Raw genomic sequence first — 20,983 nt, 5'->3', positions numbered from 1 at the left:
CCGGCCGTGCTTCAGTTTTCTTGTCTCTAAGGTGAGAATAACTTTACAGGATTTCATAATTTCAATAATTTCATAGGATTTTTGTGAGGATCAAATGAGTAAAGCTCTTAGTACAGAGTCTAGCATGTAATGAACACTCAATAAATGTTAACTATTTCTAACTTCCATTGTAAACTATGTGCTAACATTGCCGTTTCTTAATTTACCAATATTTGACAATCTTTATGGACTTTCTCTTATTGATAGTTAGAAATTTAGCTCTTTTGTGTCACCACGCCCCCTCCTCCCTTGTCCCCTCAGTAAAGTCATATCCCAGTTTTTCAAAATCAACCATCAGTGTTTACGTTCCTCTGACTATGCAAATATCATTTACAGTTTAGCCCAGTTATTCAAACAACTTCTTGTTTGGGATTTTCCTCCAGTTAATAATTGTTTCGTGTTTCATTTGCTTATGTTTTCTCCGTCCATATTGCTATTTCCCCCTACATGTTTAAAATGATTGGTCAAGCATTGAAAGATAATTTTTCCATTTCTCTTATATATCCAATAAACTATTGGTCTGCTGAGCGTTTGAATTGGTAAACTGAGTGAAGAAGATCTCCCTCAGCATTGTAGGCGGCATCATCCACTCCACAGGCAGAGGAAGGGCGAGTTTGCACTCTCTCTGCTTGAGCTGGGCTGTCCATCTTCTCCTGCCCTGGGACATCCGCACTCCTTGTTCTTGGACCTTTGGACTTGGACTAGTGCTTATGCCATCAGCTCCTCTGGTCCTCAGGGCTTCAAGCTTGGACTGAAACTACACCACTGGGTCTCTTGCACATGGCGGATCCTGGAACTTCTCAGCTTCCACAATCTCGTGAGTCAATCCTTCATAATAATCTCTTTCTATATATCTGTATATGTCCGATTGGGTCTGTTTCTCTGGAGAAACCTGGCTAATGCAGATACTGTGACACTAATATATATCTCTGTGCAGGTCTAATGGTGATATGTTCATCCTGAAGGCCAACTCTGTGAGGCACTAAGGAATTCATGCATCATTATTAGAATGGCTATTCCTGCATCGCTGCTAAGGCAGGTGAGAAACTAGAGTTCTAGCCACTTTTTAACGGCACTTTTCAACTACAACATGCAAATGGTTGGTTGACTTCGTACAAGATTAATTAAGAAGTCTCATGTGAGTGGGGAGACATTCATTTTAGGCTTGATGATTTAATCACAGTTAATTACATAATTAACATGTAAAATCCTGATGCAATTAAAAAGCGGAATGAACAAGAAACTGGAATAATTGTTTTGATGAGATGACAATCATAAAGTTGAAGTGAACTAATACACATTGAACACGCAAAATAGTGTAACTTTTGGGGCTGGCCCTGTGGTCAAGTGGTTAAGTTCGCACGCTCCGCTGCAGGCTGCCCAGTGTTTCATTGGTTCAAATCCTGGGCGCGGACACAGCACTGCTCATCAAACCACGCTGAGGCAGCGTCCCACATGCCACAACCAGAAGGACCCACAACGAAGAATTTACGACTATGTACCAGGGGGCTTTGGGGAGAAAAAGAAAAAAAATAAAATCTTTAAAAAAAAATAGCGTAACTTTTATTTCCTTGGTAAAAGCCCTTTGAGAAGATAAATGAGCTAAGTTGAAAAACCATAGGCACCATTTTCTTGATTTCACAAGTCCAAAAAGAGTTGTAAGTTCAAATAGATCACTCTAAAGGATATAATAATGCATCCATCCAACCATTCATTCCATAAATATTCCCTTAGTGCCTACATTGTATCAGGCATTCTGTAATGGACTGGAGATACAAGAGAAGTGAGAGAAAATTCCATTGCTGGCTGAGCTTACAGACAAGTAAGAAAGTAACTTTGAATGCAGTGGTGAGGGTGTGCACACAGCGCAAGGGGAGGTGGATATGCATGAAGGGACTAAGTGGGGGCATAAAAGGCATGTGGATGAGGTGATACCTCAGCAGAAATCGGAAGGAGGAGTAGAAGTTCAAGTGTGTAGCGAAGTTTCCAGGCAGCAGCTTGTGTTGTGGTGCCTTCATCCGTTTGGGCTGCTGTAACAGGAATACTACAGACTGGATGGCTCATAAACAACAGGCATTTATTTGTCACCATTCTGGAGGCTGAGAAGTCCAAGATCATGGTCTTTTTGCTGAAACCTCACGTGGCAGATGGCATGTGGGCTCTTTTCTGGGCTGCTTTTATAAGGAGACTCATCCCATTCATGAGGTCTCTACCCTCATGACTTAATTCACCTCCCAAAGCCCCCACCTCCTAACACCATCACACTGGGGGTTAGGATTCAACATATGAATTTTGGGAGGGAACAAACATTCAGACCATGGCACAGGGCCTGGAAGTAAGAAAGCACAAAGCATCTGGGATGTTTGGAGAGCTACGTGAATGAAGTTTTTTTGAGTGTTTGTGTGTGTGTGTGTGTGTGAAATATGAAGTGGAGGGGGCAGGAACACAGAAGAATTGTGCTGCAGGATGAGGTGGACAGGCACAGCGGAAGATAATGAACTTTGCATGTTACACTACTGATGAATCATCCATTTGTCATTGACCAAAATCCAACTCAAACTAACTTGAATGAAAGAGAAATTTATTAGTTTTCCTAACTGGGAAGGTCAGGAGAGGATATTCAGATGTAACTCCATCCAGGACCCAAGCACTGTTTTTAAGGCTCATTTTCTCAACTCTGCTTTGTGTTTTGGGCTCACTGTTTCCTACTGCATATGGAGTCTAGGGCTCCTGATCACTAGAAACTCCAATTTCACAACCTTCCAGCAATGTGTTGAAGTTTCCGATGAAAATTGAGGATTTGTCTTTCTCCTTGAAGCCCCATAGATTTTGCTTTATACATTTTGAAGCTCATATATATAATTATAATCCACTACTTCAATGTTTAGAATGATTGAGTCCTTTTAATGAATTGATTCCTTTATCACTATGAAATGCCCCTCTTTGTCCCTGGTAATCTTCTTTGCTCTGAAATCTACTGAAGGCTAGACCCTGGGAGTTGGCTGGTCCCTTGTGGGGTGTAACGTGAGTTCCTGGATGCCTCGGTGAATGACCTTTCTAGGTGGTCTCTTTCTAACTACAGTACCAGCTACCCCTCATCCTTTCCTCTTTGTTCCCTACGTTTTGCATCTAGTACGCTTTTCTTTGACTACTCACCTGATGGCCATCATGGCAGCTTCCAGATTATCCGTAGACTCAGGGATTTGTGGGTGTGAGGACTGCTGAGTAAAGCCAGTTCAGCTGTCTCTAGGTCAGACCCAGCCCTGCCCAGGCATCTAGGTTTCCTAGCCCTAGAAATGATTCAGAGGCTAGGTTAATGGGTAGGACTTTGTGCCTCTATGTGTGTCCCTGTGCCAGTGTATAAATGTGTGTGATGTAGATAGGCAAGAAAAGAACTAAGGAAAGGAGTTTGGGGAAGCTCACAAGCATGGCTAGATTAGGATGATAAATCAGGGCCAATTTACATCCCCTTTGAAATTTTGATCTGGGACTTAGTTTCAATGTGCTACAAGAAATTGTTTTCTGCACACATGCCCAAGAGCACCTTCTGGCGTTCCCGTGATTCCAGTTCTAAAATAAGTTGGAGCCACCAAGTAACTCACTCAATGGCAAAGAAGTTGTCTAGTCTCTCTGGATAGATTTATGAAGGACAATAAATTTGGAAAACCAAATAGTATCCACTTCTATTTTTTTTTTTGCTCAGGAAGATTTGCCCTGAGCTAACTCTGTTGCCAATCTTCCTCTGTTTTGTGTATGAGTTGCTGCCATAGCATGGCTGCTGACAAGTAGTGTAGGTCCGCGCCTGGGATCCAAACCTGGGTCACCAAAGTGGAGCGTGCTGAACTTAACCACTAGGCCACGGGGCCAGGCCCCAAATAGTATCCACTTCTTTGTAACAAATTAGTCTTTCTTTAATAAATAAGATTACTTTGTCTAAGCTGATCAATAAAATGTACAAACCTTCAACATTACAAAACCAAACAATAAGCTTTTAAATTTTGGCTCTCCAAAAGCCTTCTGGATATTTCAGATTTTTAACTGAACTAATCTAATACCGTTATCCTCACCTCTCCATGTTCCTTTCATTTCCAAGCATTCTACATCTTTTCCCTCGAGACAAAGAAAGATAAAAAAGAGAGAAATAAAGAAACAAAACCCCAAAGACCCTCCTCCGTTTTTTTTTTTTTTTTTTCAATATGGAGGAAGTGTCTAAGAATCTAGAAAAAAGTGATAGATTGGGAAAATAGTCAATATCTGAATTTATACCCAATATACTGGGATGAGCTGGCTCACTGTTCAGGAGGAATGTAGTGTGCTCCTGATGGCCTGTACTCTGGAAGGTCAGTCTTTGCACTAGAAAGATCATAAGCTTGAGAGTGAAAGAGGAAAAAATAAAAGAAAATGGGGTAACAAAATAGAAAAATAAGAGTGGACATTAGCAGAGGCAGCAGTGAAAGCAGAAAGAAGTGATGGTGGGATGGGTAGGTGGCACAAAACACTTTCCCCAGTGGCAAAGAACTTTCCCATGCGTGTGTCCATCCTTCAGTCATCCGTCAGAGCATCCTGCATCACGGGAAAATAATGTTCCCTAGAGGATAGCTGGTTCCATAGTTATAGGTTATTTTCTTGAGCTGAGAAACCTCAGTCAAACTTTAGTTCCAAACAGGGTACCAGGCTCCAGCCCTCTCTCTTGCATGGAGTACTTTCAGTCCCAAATATCCTGAAGGAGCAGAGTTTCATATGCTTTGAAAAATTTCATACCTGTGGCTTTAAAAACAAAGCTTAAATAAAACATTTCTGAGAAAAATAAAAATTAATAAAATTAATGAATAATAATTCTGTATTCATCAATAATCATTAATGAATTTAACTATTAGACAAATGTCTAGATGGTTTCTTGGCCTTCAAGGAACATGCAATCCTTATCTTATCAAGTTTTTTTCAGAGACTAGAAAGACAGCAAATGATACCCAACTCATTTTCTGAGACTAGTATAACATTGTCTTAAAACAAGATGTACAAAATATGAGAAGAGAAATTTACACAATAATCTTATTGATGAAGTTAGAAACGAAAAAATCAGCAAATCAAGTTTTGCATTGTATTAAAATGTACAGTCCACATTTATCCAGAAATGTGAGGATGGCTCCACTTCAGAAAAATTCGTCAATGTTGTGTTCCTCACTTACAGATTAAAGGGGAAAACCCATTTGATCAACATAATGAATGCAAAGAAAGTTTTTGTTGAAATTCAGCATTCATGATAAACCAAACCAAAACAAAAAGTTTTTAGCAAACCAGAGTAGAAGGGAATTTCCTTAATCCAATAAAAACCTACAGCAAACATCATATTTGATGATGAAACTTTAAAAGAATTTCCTTTAAATTTAGAAATAAAAAGGCTTTATCATTACCATTACTCAATATTGTTCCAGAGGTGCTGGCCTATGCTAAAAATCAAGGAAAAGAAGAAAAACTTATAAGAATTAGAAAAAGCAAAGGAGACAAACGTCATTATTTTGAGATACTTTGATTACCTACATAGAAAATCCAAGAAAACTACAGAAAAGCTGTTTGAACTAATAGGAAATTTTAGTAATATTTCTGGACCCAAGCTCAATGTATAAATATCAATAGCTTTTCTATAGGTTAGCAATTACCATTTATAAAATGTATGAGGAAGAAAAGACACCATTTATAGTAAATGAACGGTACCTAGTAATAAATTTAACCAAAGCTGTAGGGTATCTTTATGGAAAAAGTATAAAATGTTATTGATGGACAAAAAATAAGACCTCAACAAATAAAACAACGATGCCATGATTGTGGATGGAGAGACTCATAAAGATGGTATTTCTTTCCACATAATCCATAAATTCCATTACAGTAACACTGTAGGATGTTTTTAAAAATAATATTTGACAAATTTATCCCAAAATGCATATGCATATATGAGGTCAAGAATATCAAGAAATATTTTTAATAAAAAAACAAGACAGGGGCCGGCCCAGTGGCGCAGTGGTTAAGTTTGCACATTCTGTGTCTCGGCGGCCCGGGGTTCGCCGGTTCGGATCCCGGGTGCAGACATGGCACCGCTTGGCACGCCATGCTGTGGTAGGTGTCCCACATATAACGTAGAGGAAGATGGGCTCGGATGTTAGCTCAGGGCCAGGCTTCCTCAGCAAAAAAGAGGAGGACTGGCAGTAGTTAGCTCAAGGCTAATCTTCCTCAAAAAAAAAAAAAAGGAAAAAAACCAAGATTGGACAAGGGATAATATTTGTGAGATTAGACATCAAGCCACATTTATAAAAGTGTGCTATTGGTTCAAAGAGAGAGAGAGAGAAAAGAACAAAGTTAAGAGCTAGGACAGACCTGTGCATGTATGGAAAGCTGGTGAAGGATGGAATGGCATTATAAAGCTGTAGGGAAAGGATCTTCCATTCGATAAATGGTGCCAGTTCAACTGGTTGTCCAAATAGAAGAAAATGAATAAAATTATATTACTACTTATGTCACACAAAGTAAATTTCAGTTGGATAAACATTTTGAAGTCAAAAGAAAATACAGGAGCATATCCTTGTATCCTCAGCCATAAAGGAAAAAGACTGGTAAATTTGACTACATTAAAATTAAAGATTTTCCTAAACAAAAGAGACAAGACAAATTTAAAAGGTGAGTTATAAGGTAGTGGATAATGTTTGTAGCATGTATTTGACATGGGCATTGCATCAGAGATATTGAACAGAGGGGGGATTCAGATGGGAGAATCTATTGCATGGGAATAAGGAAAGGCACCCATATGCTGACACTAGAAACTGTGGAACTGTTTAAAACAATGACAGAAAATAGACAGGAGGATGGAATGACGTATTTACTTCAAGCCACAAAAATGAAAGTAAACAAGAACATATAAGGAGTCCTTGCCCATTCTACTGCCCATGCAATCAAACTTTCATGGTAATAGCATTAAAATGAGGAAACCACATCCAAATGAGGCACACAGTAATTGAAGAAATACTGACCACAACAGTTTCCCAACATGGTGAAAAATATCGAATTACAGATTGAAGAAATTCCACAAATCCCAAGAAGGATAAATACAAATAAAATCATACGAAGGCACAGGTAAAATTGCTGAAAGCCAAAGATAAAGTCTTAAATGCAGCCAGAAAAAAACAAAAACGAAAGCAGATTATGTACAGGGGGAAAACAATAATGATTACAGCTGACTTCTCATCTGAAACATTGTAAGCTAGAAGACAATAGAACGATGTCTTTAGAACACTAAAAACCCCACAACATTAAAGTAGGTGTGGCAGGCTGAAAGGTGGCCCCCAAAAGATAACCAGATCCTCATCCCTGGAACTGTGACCTTACATGGCAGAAAACGGGTCTTTGCAGATGAGACTAACTTAAGGATCTTGAGATGGATTGTCCAGGTGGGTCCTGAAGCAATCACGTGTATCCTTATAAGAGGGAGGCAGAGGGAGGTTGACACATACAGAAGAGGAGAAAGCAACACGGTCATAGAGGAAGAGATTGGAGTGATGCAGCCACAAGCCAAGGAATGCTGGCAGCTAAGCAACTGGGAGAGGCAAGGAGTGAGTTCTTTCCTGGAGCCCCTAGAGGGAGCGCGGACCTGCTGACATCTTGACTTTGGCCCAGTGGTGCCATTTGTAGACTTTTGGCCTCCAGAACCACGAGAGAATAAATCTCTGTTGTTTTAAGCCAACCAGTTTGTGGAAATTTGTTACTGCAGCCACAGGAAACTGAAACACAGGGCTGGAGGGGAGAAAGAACATAAGGAGCCATCATCATCTTGCACCAGAATTTATAAAAATAGATCCCGCCATATATAACAAGAGAATCCATCATGACCAGTGGGGTTGATTCAAGGAGTTCAAGGTTAGTTTAAAATTTGAAAACCAATCAGTGTCAGTCACCACAGTAACAGAAAAAAGGGGAGGAAAAGTGTACACTCATCTCATTAGTAGAGGCGGTAAAAGTGTGGGGCATAATTAAAATCCAATTTATGAAAAAATCTCATAAACCAGGAATAGGAGGAAAATTCTTCATCCTGACAAAAGGCAGCTACAAAACTTCTATTGCTAACATCATACTTTACGGTGAAACATTCATCTTTTTCACAGTAAAATTGGGAACAAGAAAAGAACATTTGTGCTCACCATTTCTAGTCAACATCATAGTATTGCGTGGCTCTAGCCAGTGTGCAATGAAGCAAGAGAAAACAATTAAAGGCACAAAGATCGTAAAGAAAGAAGTACAATTTTTTTCATCAGCACATAACATGTTGTTTAGACAGGAAACCCTAAAAATCTACCAAAAGATATCAGATCTAATATGTAAATTAAGCAAAGTAGCAGTATACAAAGTTAATGCAAAAAATCAATTATATTTCAAATGTGCTTGTACCAAACAGTTGGAAAATGAAATAAAAAAATCAGTTGCTTGATCTATATGCTCTCAGGCTAAAAATATTGAGAACTCTAAATAAGTAATGAATTACTCATAGTAGTCTTTATATCACAGAGGCAAGATAAAACCACTTTCTCTGTATTCTAGAATGGCAGATATAAGTAAATATATTGTGGATAACAGGAATGATGTTTTTCACTTTTGGAGAAGGTGATTACACATTTGGAAAGGAGGACGGACAGAATGAATGCTACGGTGTTGGGCTAGAATGGGAGGCATTATAAGCTTATGGTTTTTGATATGCAGATGTAGACATAAATACACAGATAGGAAGATAGTGAAATATATATTTGCACATACTTTCACTTAAATTACATATTTCCTATGTCTGTCCTCTGAGAAATTCTAAAAACAATGACACCCCAGTAACAATGTACAGGCGTACACAGTTCCTAGATCTTGGATTCCAAGTGCCATTTTCCACTAATAGGAACCAGGGCTCTTTGGAGAAATGGCTGGTTCCTGGTCTAGAGCAGGGAGAGTATATGAGGAGCCTGGAACATCCCGTTTACCAGGAAGTAAGGAAGTGCTCAAAGAATGATGGGGACATGTCAGAAAAAAACAGAAGCCAGCTTAAAGGAGCTCCCCCTGACCAAGTCTGGGGCAGTTTGAGCATCAGTATAAATAGTTATAGTAAAAGATTATAATCTATAAAATAAAATAAGAATCCAGGAAGTACATACTGATATAAATGAATGCATCAAAAAACGCTCAGATAAATCTAATAAATAAAGGAGAAAGGAAAGAAAATTTATAGCAGAGAAAGCTGGCAGATCACCCACTTAACCAACTGATCAGAGTTAACATCACCAGTGATGGGACAAAAATACGTCACGTCCTGAAAATCTGAGTTCTATTCTAGTTTTGATAGAAACTGCCTGACAAGCACATTGCCTGAACTTGTACTTCTATACATATATATTTATATATATACTTATATACATATAAGAATAAAATATGTATGGATGTGTCCAAGTGGTCATATACATGTTTGTTCCTTAATGTAGAAGTTTAATTTTTTTCTTGACTATCCTTTTCCTCTTCATATCAGGACCCCTCATTCCCTGTGTTAACAATTAAATATGTATCTCACATTTTTCCCATACTCATATCATCCTAACTAGACCTATAAATGAATATACATTTATTACAGTTTTTCCAACCAAAACTGGAAACCTAGAACTTATAAAAGAAAAAGAGACATCTTTAATGCAAAAAATTAAAACTTTTGCTTGGCAAAAGAAAGCATAAACAAAAGCTTCTCATAAATTGACTAAAACAAAACAGACCAGATAATGTGACCTGTAGAAAAATGGACAAATGATATGAATAGAAAATGTCATAGGCAATCAAATCTAAATGGGCAAGAGATGTATGAAGATGTTGCAGTTTACACACGATTAGGGAAATGCAAATTGTACCAGCAGCAATGACATGTCACTTTATACCCATCAGACTGGCAAAATTAAAAAGAACTATGTTGCTTGTGGAAACGTGAGGGAGAAAGTTCTCAATCATCATTGTTGGAATTGCAAAGTGGCAAGAGACATTAAACCTGGCACTACCTCTGCTAAATATATCTCATGGAAATAAAAGCAAATATACAAGGCTATTTATTACTACATGGTCAGTAGCAGCCGCCAACTGGAAACAAACAATGGCCATGTAATGGAGAAATGGTTGGCAAAATTATGAATACTTACCATAGAATATGATGCAGCCATTAAAATGAGTGAATTAGAAATTTACCATGACTTGGAAGGATTTCAGGGAGAAACTGTTGAGTGAGAAATACACGCATTAAAGTGTGTATAATGATTTCATTTTTATAAAACAAAGAGAAAAAACATCAAGCATCCTGAAGCTTCTGTCCCTGTAAGTTTTATTCTCCTGCGTCTCTATTTATTCTTCTACCTGGTCCAATTTTGTTTCCAGTTCCATCACACCATGAAAACTGCTCTTGCCAGATTCGGAGGATCCTCTCAAAGGTGCCAAATCTAATTGTCACATTTTAGTTCTCATCTTCCTAGATCTCTCAGCAGCATGTGGCAAGGTTGACCACAGCCTGCTCCATGGAGTGTCCTGTTCTTTTAATCTTGGCGATACCGCATGCTCCTGGCTTTTGTCCTTCTTCTCTGGGGGTCCTTCTCCATTTTCTTGATCTCCAAATTCAGTCACCCTGCGTTCAGTCTTGGGTCCTCTTCTCTCTAACGCTTTCTCTGTGGGTGATGTTATCCTTCCTGATGGCTTTAAACAGTTTCCATATGCTAAGACTCCCAATTTTTAAATTCCCTCCCCAAACCTTTGATCTCCAGGAGCATAAGCTAACTATCTGTTACCATCACCACCTGGTCATCTTCCTTTTCTCCCCAGTCTTCTTTCTTCCCTCGTTAAGACCACCCAAACAGTTGCTCATGCCAGAAACTTGGGGATTGTTCTTGACACCTCTCTTTTCTGCCTTCACATGTCATCTGTAAGCAAATTCTGTGGATTCTATCTCTAAAATACAATCTGGATTTTTTTCTTTTTCTCTGCCTCTACAGTTGCCTCCCCTCTTGTCTGATGCTTGTAGCGGCTTCCTGTCTGGTTTTCCTCTCCCCTCAAAACTGTTCTCCATCTATCACATGGAGTGATCTCTTATTATATACGCAAATCTGATCATGTTACTCCCACGTTTAAAACTTTCAGGAGCTTCCCACTGCAATGAGAAACAATATTAGCTTAATATCGCCTACAACCTCTACATGATATGCCCTAGCTACATCTCTAACTCAAGCTCCAGCCCCACTGGCCTTCTTCCAGATTCTTCAATGTACCAACCTCTTTCCTACTTCAGTACTTTCAAATGCACTATTTCTTCTGCTGGATAAGCTCTTCCCTTCTTTTTTCGATCTAATGAATGCCTACTTGTTCATCAAGTCTCAGTTTAAATGTCACTTCCTTGGAGAAACTTTCCCTGACCGCCTATCTAAAAATCTTTTCCTCTTGCTGTTCTTTCTCATAATCCCTCTTGCTTCTCCTCCCCTCCTCCTCCTCCTCCTTCTTTGTTTACAAAGCACTGAACATGAGCACTGACTATACATTCGGCTGTTTACTTTACCAGACTGTAAGCTCCATGAGGACAGGAACCAATGTCTGTTTTGTTTAAGGTGTGTCCCTAGCATAATGCCTCAATATGGGCTCATGTATTAGTCAGTCAACGCGAGAGAACTCTGGACTCCTAACACCAATACAATAGAACTTCATTTTTTACTCCTGTTAAGTTCAAAATGGATGTTCTTGATGGACAGTTGGGAGGATGGAGGATTCTGCTCCACGTTCTCCAAGGAACCAGGTTGATAGAGGCACTGCCATACTCAACATGTGGCTTCCATAGTATCTCTAGATGTAAATACCCTTTGGTAGATAGAAAAAAGAGCAAGTGGAGAAGTGCTATAGAGGTTTTTGTGGGCCAGGCCTGCAAGTAGCTTGCATGATCTTCTCCCACATTTTGTTGGCTAGAACTTAGGCGCATGCGTCATCTGACTGCAAGGGGAGCTGTGAAATCTAGCCTAATTGTGTGTTCAGGAATAAGAGGAAAAAGGATATTGGAGAAGAGATGGCCAATCTGTGCCATCACACTCACGACATTTTTGTTGGATGAATTAGTAATCAGAACTTCACACATAAACATGAATTTCTTTTTCTTCTTCTGTTTGTTAAATAAATTTGAGAACTACTGTTGGAGGTGGTAGCCTTACAGTCCTTGATCCTCAGTGTAGACATACCTTATGATTCCCTTGGAAATACCTTTGCTCTGATGCTTCCCCGGAGTCAGTAAGACAAACTGAACTTTCTTTCATTCAGGGGACTGCATTTCTATCAAAAACAATTCTAACGCCACCTGGTACTTGAATAATTAACTCTCAGGAATCAGTAGGACTCTGTTTTCTGTAGCGAATTGTTCCCTGAGGATTCTGAATAGGATATGAATTGTAAAACATTGAAAAAAACCACTAAGCATGCTAATCTTTAGGTGGCCTTATTTAAATTTGGCAAACTACACATCTGGTTCCTAACGAACATAGGATGTTATAAGGTTCCTAGCATTGGTGTTGTGTTGATGGTAACATATTTTGGTTTCTTTAAAAATTCTTAAAAATATAGTATGCATAACAAAGACTATAGGAAAAGGCACATGTGCAGATTAAGGAAAAATAATAAAATACATATCCATATAGTCACCAAAAAGGCCAATAAGTAGAATATAACTCTACCTCAGGAATCCTCTGAGTCCCTCTCTAGCAGTGACACTATATGAATTTTGTTTTAATTTCTTTCCTTTCCTTTATTTTTTTAATCAATGTTTTGCTTCTTTTTTCTTTTGTTTATAACCTTTACATATATGGAATTGAAGTGTATATATTCACCTGTGACTCAGTTCTTTCATTCAACTTTATGTCTTTGTGATTCAAACATCTTGATGCATGAACAGTACATCGTTAATTTTAACTATTGTATTTATATTTCATTTAATGAATATATTATACATACTTGTCTATTTTAAACAACTTTTTATTACATGGAGAATCCCAACAATGCACAAATATATAAAATAGTATAAGGAATCTCCACGTACCCATCCTGTAGGTTCAACAATTACCAGCTCATGGCCAATCTTGTTTCATCCATGTCCCCACCTGACCCATTCTCACCAGCATTGTTTTGAAGCAAATCTCATATATATGTCTAAATACATAAAATATTGTATATGTATTTCTAAATTCCTCCAAAGAATTTCTTAAAAAACATAACTACAATACCAGTATCATACCAAGAAGATTAACAATAATTCTTAATACCTTCAGCTCTTCAGGGTTCAAATTTTCAATGGCTCGTGTCATTTTTGTTTGTATTTTTCAGCTTTTTTTTGAATCAGAATCCAGATAAGGTCCACGCACTATGGTTAACTGATGTCTTTTAAGTCTTCTTAAATCTATAGTTTTATTTCTCCCCACTTTTTCTTCGCAATTTATTTATTGAAGAAAACCTTTGTCTTATAAAACTGCCCATTTGGGATCTTGCTGACTACATACCCGAACTGTACTTTGACATATTATTCTGTGTTCTCTATTCCCTATGTGTTAGTACTTGGATATACAGGTTTGACTAGATTCAGATTGGATTGATTGATTTTTTTTTTGGCAAGACTACTTCATCGACAGTGTTCTGTTCTTTCACAAAACAAAATCTGATTGTCTATCTTTTGGAGATGTTAAAGCTGTTGATGCTTAACACCTAGACCTGCTAATTCTTTAGGTGTTACTATTTATCCATTCAAATGTTGGTGGGCATTGGGGTTGTTTACAGGTTTTTGCTGTTATGAATAATGTTGTTATACATATTCTTATACTGCCTTCTAGTTAATAACTTGAACAAGAATTTCTCCAGAAAGGGAATGGCTGAGTTGTAGGGTGTTTTCAGGTTTAACTTTACTGGTCAGTGCCAAACTGTTTTCGAAAGCAGTTATTCTAATTTACACTTTCAGCAGCAGTGGGTGAGTTCTTGCAGGTTCACTTCCTTGTCCAACTCAAGTTTTGTCCATCTGGTGGATGTGTCATGGTATTTCATTGTGGTTTTCATCGTCACATTAATCGAGAGGGGTAGAAGGAAATTTAGTTTAAAGGTTTTATGTGACCAAGGACATTTCTCACCATCCAATCCGAGTTGGCTTAAAGAGGATTTATGGAAGAAAGAATTAAATCCAGATGTTTGCTTCCTCGCATAACCTCATAATACGGGACTTAACACTGGCCTTCCCCCATTCCCAAAGTTGGAGCCTTTATTTCTCTTTCATTTTACATATGCTTTCTGTAATTTTTAGTTGAAATGCCATTTTAGCTATTCCTGAAAGAACTTTTCGGGCACTGCAGTTTGGATAACAGTCATATATTTTCCTCCATTTACGTTAAAGTGAGTAAACCTACAGAAGGGTATCTCCAGTTTTGTAGCACAGAGAATATATTATAGGAAGATTGTTGATATATGGAAAAGCTATCATTTTCATGGAAGGGGAAAAATAGCTAGGATTAAGGTAGCAAACCAAGATGAAGTTTCTTTGTTCATGCAATTACGCCAACAGCAAAATTACAAGTCTTATAATGTAGAAAGGTTAGTTCATTATGCCTTTGGTGAAATGTGTTAAAAAGCTGGCTGAAGCCATGACAAACACAAAATTTAAGGGACCTGGTTTAACTTTGGAACGCCCTCCATTAGAAGTCTGGCGGTAGCTCATTAAGTATGTGGGCAAAGCTTGTGGGCACAGAGCACAAACCACCCCTTCACCACTTTTTAGGTACTCACTCCTCAATAAACGTTTCCATTAATTGATTGGTCGATTTTGAGGTGATTTGCAATTTGTTCTTATTAAGGGATGTTTTGGGGACTGTTTGATGTGTTACCGCTTTGGCAGGATAGGCGCTTTTAAAGTGTTGTGAATCCTTAAGTAAATGAACAAAGCTCCTAGGTTGGAATTTCAAGAGCCAGATTTCACAGCTGGTTTTCTGTTTGGGAATCCTCATCATACTGGCTGAGTGAGGCTGACAAGAAAATACCTTTCCTTCAAAGCCTGCTGCCGTCTTGGAGGAAATCTAGGACAGAGGGTGGAGCCTTATTTCTAGGTCAATAGCTGCCAACGTTGACTCCAAACAGCTTCACGACCCAGGACTTTCAGTAGCAGTGGTGTTCAGAAATGCATAGGGGCAGTTTTGGCTTTTTAAATGGCCCCGGGGGTGGTGGTAGTGGGCATTACTGGCAGTTAGCGCTTTACGGTCAGGGGGGCAGAATGTCTTACAGGGGTTAAGCAGTTCCACCCAGCAAATAATGGTTCTTCCCCAAATGCCAGTAATTCCTGTTGAGAAACGGTGCAGACTTATTAGAGGGAGTGAGTGCTTTGGTCTTTGGGTTTTACAGAAAAGCCAAAGGTTTTTAGGCGGTGAGTAATTATCTTAGCCTCTTGCTTATAATGAGAGAGGAGTCTGGAGTTCATAGCCCAACTCAATTCTCTAATCGTGATGTAACCTTGGTCTAGTTACTTAGCTTTTCTGTACTTCAATTCCTCATTAGTTAAGGGGGGATCGTTATGTTATGAAGATTAAATGAATGAATGCATGTAAAGCACACAGCAAACACTCAGCAAGTGTTAGCCATGATTATTCTTTTCCTCATTCTCCTGGAATGGGAAAACTTGCCATTGCCAGCAGTTATTGCAGAAACATCGCTCTGATGTGAGAAATCTCCAAAAGAGTCCAATGCTATTTTCCCTAGGATGAGACAAATTCCTATGGCACTAAGTTACTGCAGAAAAGACAAAGGGGATCATTATAAGACCATAGAGGGACATCATAAACAAATATAACTGACTTCCCGATTTTGTCTAAGGATTGGCAAATTCAAGTCCTTAGACGAGATTCTATTTTGTAAACAAAATTATGTTGGAACACTCATTTGTTTCCATATTGACTATGACTGCTTTCCTACAGCAGAGTTGAGCAGTTGCAACCAAGACTGTGTGGCCTGCAGAGCCTAAAACATTTACTATCCAGTCCTTTACAGACAAAGTGTGCTGACCTCTGGTCTAGCACATAATTTACCTTATGATATGGCAGCTTGTCACTGTCACCTGGTGGCCATTTCTCAACATCGCTCAAAAAGATAAAAACAGAAGGTTTATATAGTGGTAATGCTGATGATAACAGCTAACATGTATTTGTTTAGTAGGGCAAGACGTGCTTCTAAATACTTTAAAGCTATTAACTCCTTTAAATAAACACCTACAATGATGCGTGACGTCTCAGTACCTTCCTCAAGTTTATTCAGTTTGTAACTGGCAAAATCAGCCTATGAACCAAGGCAATGGCTGGATGTTGAGGAGAGGCTTTTAAATGTGATAAATTTATGGTGAGAAGAATCTAGGAAGCCATATTTAAGCAAAGGAGAGTTTAGTTATCTTGGAATTCACTTTAAGGTGTAAAAGAAATTCATTATCCTCAAATCTGTTTATAAATTCAATGCAATCCCAGTAAAAATATCAAGTGGGAGTTTTAAAAGTGAAATTTAAGCCAATTTTAAAGTTTATTTGTAATAGTAATTGTTCAAGAGCAGACAAGAAGTTTTTGAAAAAGAGCCATTGTCTTGCAAAGCATGTTATAAAATGATAGTAATCAAAACAGTTGATTCTTGGTGAAAGAATAAATAGCTCAATAGATCATAACAGAGAATATTCAAAGATTGATATAGTAAACATTATACACGACAAAGATAGAATTTTAAATCAGTGAGGAAAGGACAAATTATCCATTCAGTGAGCAGTATTGAGTTGCTTGGTTATCCATTTGAAAAATCAATAAGGTTAGATCCCTACCTCACACCATATATTAAAGAAATTTTTTTTTTTTTAAGATTGGCACCTGAGCTAACAACTGTTGCCAATCTTCTTTTTTTTTTTATTGCTTTTTCTCCCCCATCCTCCCAGTACATAGTTGTATACTTTAGTTGTGGGTTCTTCTAGTTGTGGCATGTGGGACGCTGCCTCAACATGGCCTGATGAGCAGCACCATGTCCGCACCCAGGATCCAAACCAGCGAAACCCTGGGCTGCTGAAGTGGAGTGTGTGAACTTAACCACTCGGCAATGGGGCCAGCCCCAAGCAATTCTTAATTGATTAGATCAGTGCTTCCTGACTAATGTGCTTCTGCATACTGGTAGAGTATGTCAGTTACAAGTGGCTTGAGTTATTGATCCCTTCAGCAGTTAGGGCAGCTGGCACAACTGGTATTGTCAGAATGCCTAGGTTTTTGCTGTCTCCTACAATCATTCATGAGCATAATTGCTCATGTACCCTAGATTTCTGTAAAAAGATTGTAATTTTCTATGTGTTTCAACAACTCTAAAAAGGTTAGGCTTACTTTTATTTATTTATTTATTTATTTATTTATTTATTTATTTATCTTCTTCTTCTCCCCAAAGCCCCCAATACATAGTTGTATATGTATATGTTCCAGTTGTAGGTCCTTCTGGTTGTGCTATGTGGGACACCACCTCAGCATGGCCTGACGAGTCGTGCCATGTCTGCACCCAGGATCTGAACCAGCGAAACCCTGGACTGCAGAAGTGGAGTGTGCGAACTTAGCCACTCAGCCATGGGGCCAGCCCCAGGCTTACTTTTAAAAACAAACAAAAACATGAACTATAAATATTAAAAAGTCCTATCAGTGTCACAAATAAGAAAATGAACTACCCTGTATTCCTCAGGCCCTTCTGCAACAAGCTATCTCTTCAACCTAATATTTTTAATCCTCAGGTAGGTACAGACATGGGAAGATCAAAAATTATCACACACACACAAGATTAGGAAGCGCTGAATTAAATATCTGAGTGAAAATATATTAAAGATGTTTGAGCATTCCACTTCTGGCTAAAATGGAGGAACAGGGACTAGATTTACCTTCCTGCCTGAAACAACTACAACCCAACAAGATAAATGGAATAATAGCTCTCAAGACATTGGACATCAGATAAGAAAGGACAGTGATCCCTAAGAGATGGGAAGCCTCAGGATTGTACCAGCTTACCACCTGGAGAAAGCTTCAAGGTCATGGTGAGTGGAGGGGGACCCCAAGCAGACTCTGGCAGTTTCCCTGAGTTGAGTAGATGGAACTGGGAGTCCAGAGAATCCAAGGCAGGTAGACTTCACAGGACGGTGTATCAGAGAGGAGAGGGTAGCACAGAGAGAGAACTCCTGAGATCTGCAGAGGATCCCACTCATGTATTCAGTTGAGTACTGTTCATCGAGAGCACATGAGGAAACTGCCCATGGCTGGGGAGAAACCACCAAAAAGGACTAGAGAGAATGATGCCCAGAGCTCCCGAAGAGCCCAAGAGACTGTCTGTTTCCAACAGCCAGAGTGTGAAACCTCATACCTAAAAGTGCCTGAAGTATGAACAAGAATCTCGCCTCATCAGTGCGGAAAAGCTAGCCTTAGACTAAACATTGTTCTAGTCTTGTCTATCAGGGCTTAAAGCAAGATCTGAAAGGATCAAACAGTTTTCAAGTAACTTTACAACATCATAGAATAAAGGTCAAAAATATTTTTAGGAGTACAAAAATATCTAGTGTCCACAGAGGATTCTTAGGGCATGAAAATACTCTGTACAATATGATGATGGATACATGTAATTATACATTTGACCAAACCCACAGAATGTACAACACCAAAGGTGAACCCTAATGTGAACTATAGACTTTGGGTGATCATGATGTGTCAGGGTGGATTCATTAATTGCAACAAACATACCACTCTGGTCGGGGATGCTGATAGTGGGGGAGGTGATGCATATGCAGGGGCAGGCCATATATACGGCAAGGCTCTGTACTTTTCTCTCAGGTTTGCTAAGAACCTAAAACTGCTCTAAAAAAAATAAAGTTCTTTAAAAAAAATATCTAGTGCCCAGCAGAGAAAACTTCGCAATGTCTGACTTCAATAAAAAAAATTCCAGGCAGACAAAGAAACAGGAAAATAAATCCTTTAAGGAGGAGGAAAAAAATCAATTAATTAAAGCTGATTCAGAAATGACTTAGATAATAATAAAATTAATAGGCAAAGACGTTAAATGTATGATCATAACTGCATTTCAGCAGTTTGACAAGCTAGAAGAAATACTGAATGTGTTAAGTACAGACATGGAAGGTGTTTAAAAAAACAAATTAAACTTCTAGAGGTGGAAAGTACAATGTCTGAGATGGACAATACACCAATTGGGGTTAATGGCAGAAGAAAATACTTGTAAACCTGAAGATGTAGCAATACAAACCATCTAAGATAAAACTCTGAGAGAAAAATGACCAAAAAAATAAATAAGTAAATAAATAAATAACAAGAGGACATCGGTGAACTATGGGATAGTTTTTTTTTGAGGAAGATTAGCCCTGACCTAACATCTGCTGCCAATCCTCCTCTTTTTGCTGAGGAAGACTGGCCCTGAGCTAACATCTGTGCCCATTTTCCTCTACTTTATATGTGGGATGCCTGCCACAGCATGGCTTGTCAAGTGGTGCCGTGTCTGCACCCAGCATCCGAATCGGCCAACCCTGGGCCACTGAAGCAGAACGTGTGAACTTAACAGCTGCGCCACCGGGCCGGCCCCTGGGATAACTTTAAATGGCCAACTATATATGCAATTTGAGTTCCCAAAGGAAGGGAGGAGACAGAAAAATTGTTGGAAGAAATAATGGCCCCCCAATTTTCCAAATACGATGAAAACTGTAGACCCACAGATGCAATAAGTTCAATGAATCCCAAGCACAAGAAACATGAAGAAAGCTACACGAAGACATATCATCAAATTTCTTAAAACCAGTGATAAAGAGAAAATCTTAAACCCAGGAAAACACATATATACACACATAGTCAAAATTTGCAGGAAATTTCGGCTCATGCACGAACCCCGGGGTAAGAACTCTCTAATTTAGATCAAGAAGGTGAAGGCATGAGGACAAGCTCGTGGTAAAGGAGAGGTAACAAATCACACTGGAAACCTGGGGTCAAGCTTGGTTACTGCCATCCATAAAATTCCCTTCATGCTGAGGATCCAGGGGCCGTTTGTTCCATGTGTTATTCTGGGATTCGTGGGGTCATGGTATGAGTGGAGCTCCATTGTTGAGAATTGCCTAACGTTTTTCTCTTTTGAAAAAGGACTGGATCTGTTTATAGGCTGCTTAGCAAATAATGCTTTCTCGGGGAGTCAAACATTCACCATGATAAGGCAATTTGGATTCTCGATATGGTTGACCACACCTATAATGGGCACTAAATACAAAAGATTCTTATTTTTATTCCACTCTGGGGTTCGGCCATTTTAGGACCAAATCCAGCTAGTAGGCTCCGTTTTCCTCTTGATAAATTCACCCTCATAAACACCAACGGTATAATTGATTCTCGGAGGAAGTACAATTTTGGGACACTAGAGGTCTCCACCTTTCCATCAACAAAGACATCTCAGAGGAAAACCTTAAAAGCACAATTTCCACGGCAACAAGGTGTGGGTGTCTTGTCCCTGGGGGGTAGGAGGGGCTGGGCGGTGGGGTTGAGGAGCTGGTAATCTGTGTGTTGGTGGGGGCAGTTCAAATGGGTAGTTTCTACTTTCTCTTGAGTGGACGTCATCTGTTGGTGTTTTGAAATACTGACTGAAATTTGAGTAGGCTTTGCTGGACTTAGATTTTCCACTTGTTTTTCAGATGTCTATCTTTGGTTGGACACCCAAAGCTTCTTAAAGCCTGCAGCACTGGAAAAAACCAATAACTGTGTGGTCATTACTACAAAGACTTGTGGAGAAATTCTCTTCCCCTTTGGATTTTAAACTGACTTTTTCCAAATAACAACATCTCTTGTTTTTAAATTAATTACATGTT

The 20,983-nt window shown here is 38.9% G+C and overlaps 1 long non-coding RNA gene across 1 annotated transcript; it reads left to right on the top strand.

Annotated features, from left to right (window-relative positions):
* Positions 1-3: 3 nt before the first annotated feature.
* Positions 4-20,974, top strand: LOC103548903 (uncharacterized). The gene is made up of 3 exons (XR_011534976.1): positions 4-856; positions 977-1,078; positions 20,810-20,974. It is a non-coding gene; the product is annotated as an uncharacterized lncRNA (long non-coding RNA).
* The last annotated feature ends 9 nt before the right edge of the window (positions 20,975-20,983 follow it).

Source organism: Equus przewalskii, chromosome 30 (genome assembly GCF_037783145.1).
Source record: "Equus przewalskii isolate Varuska chromosome 30, EquPr2, whole genome shotgun sequence".
Lineage (NCBI taxonomy): Eukaryota > Metazoa > Chordata > Mammalia > Perissodactyla > Equidae > Equus > Equus przewalskii.
This window is presented reverse-complemented; position numbering and strand designations above follow the sequence as displayed.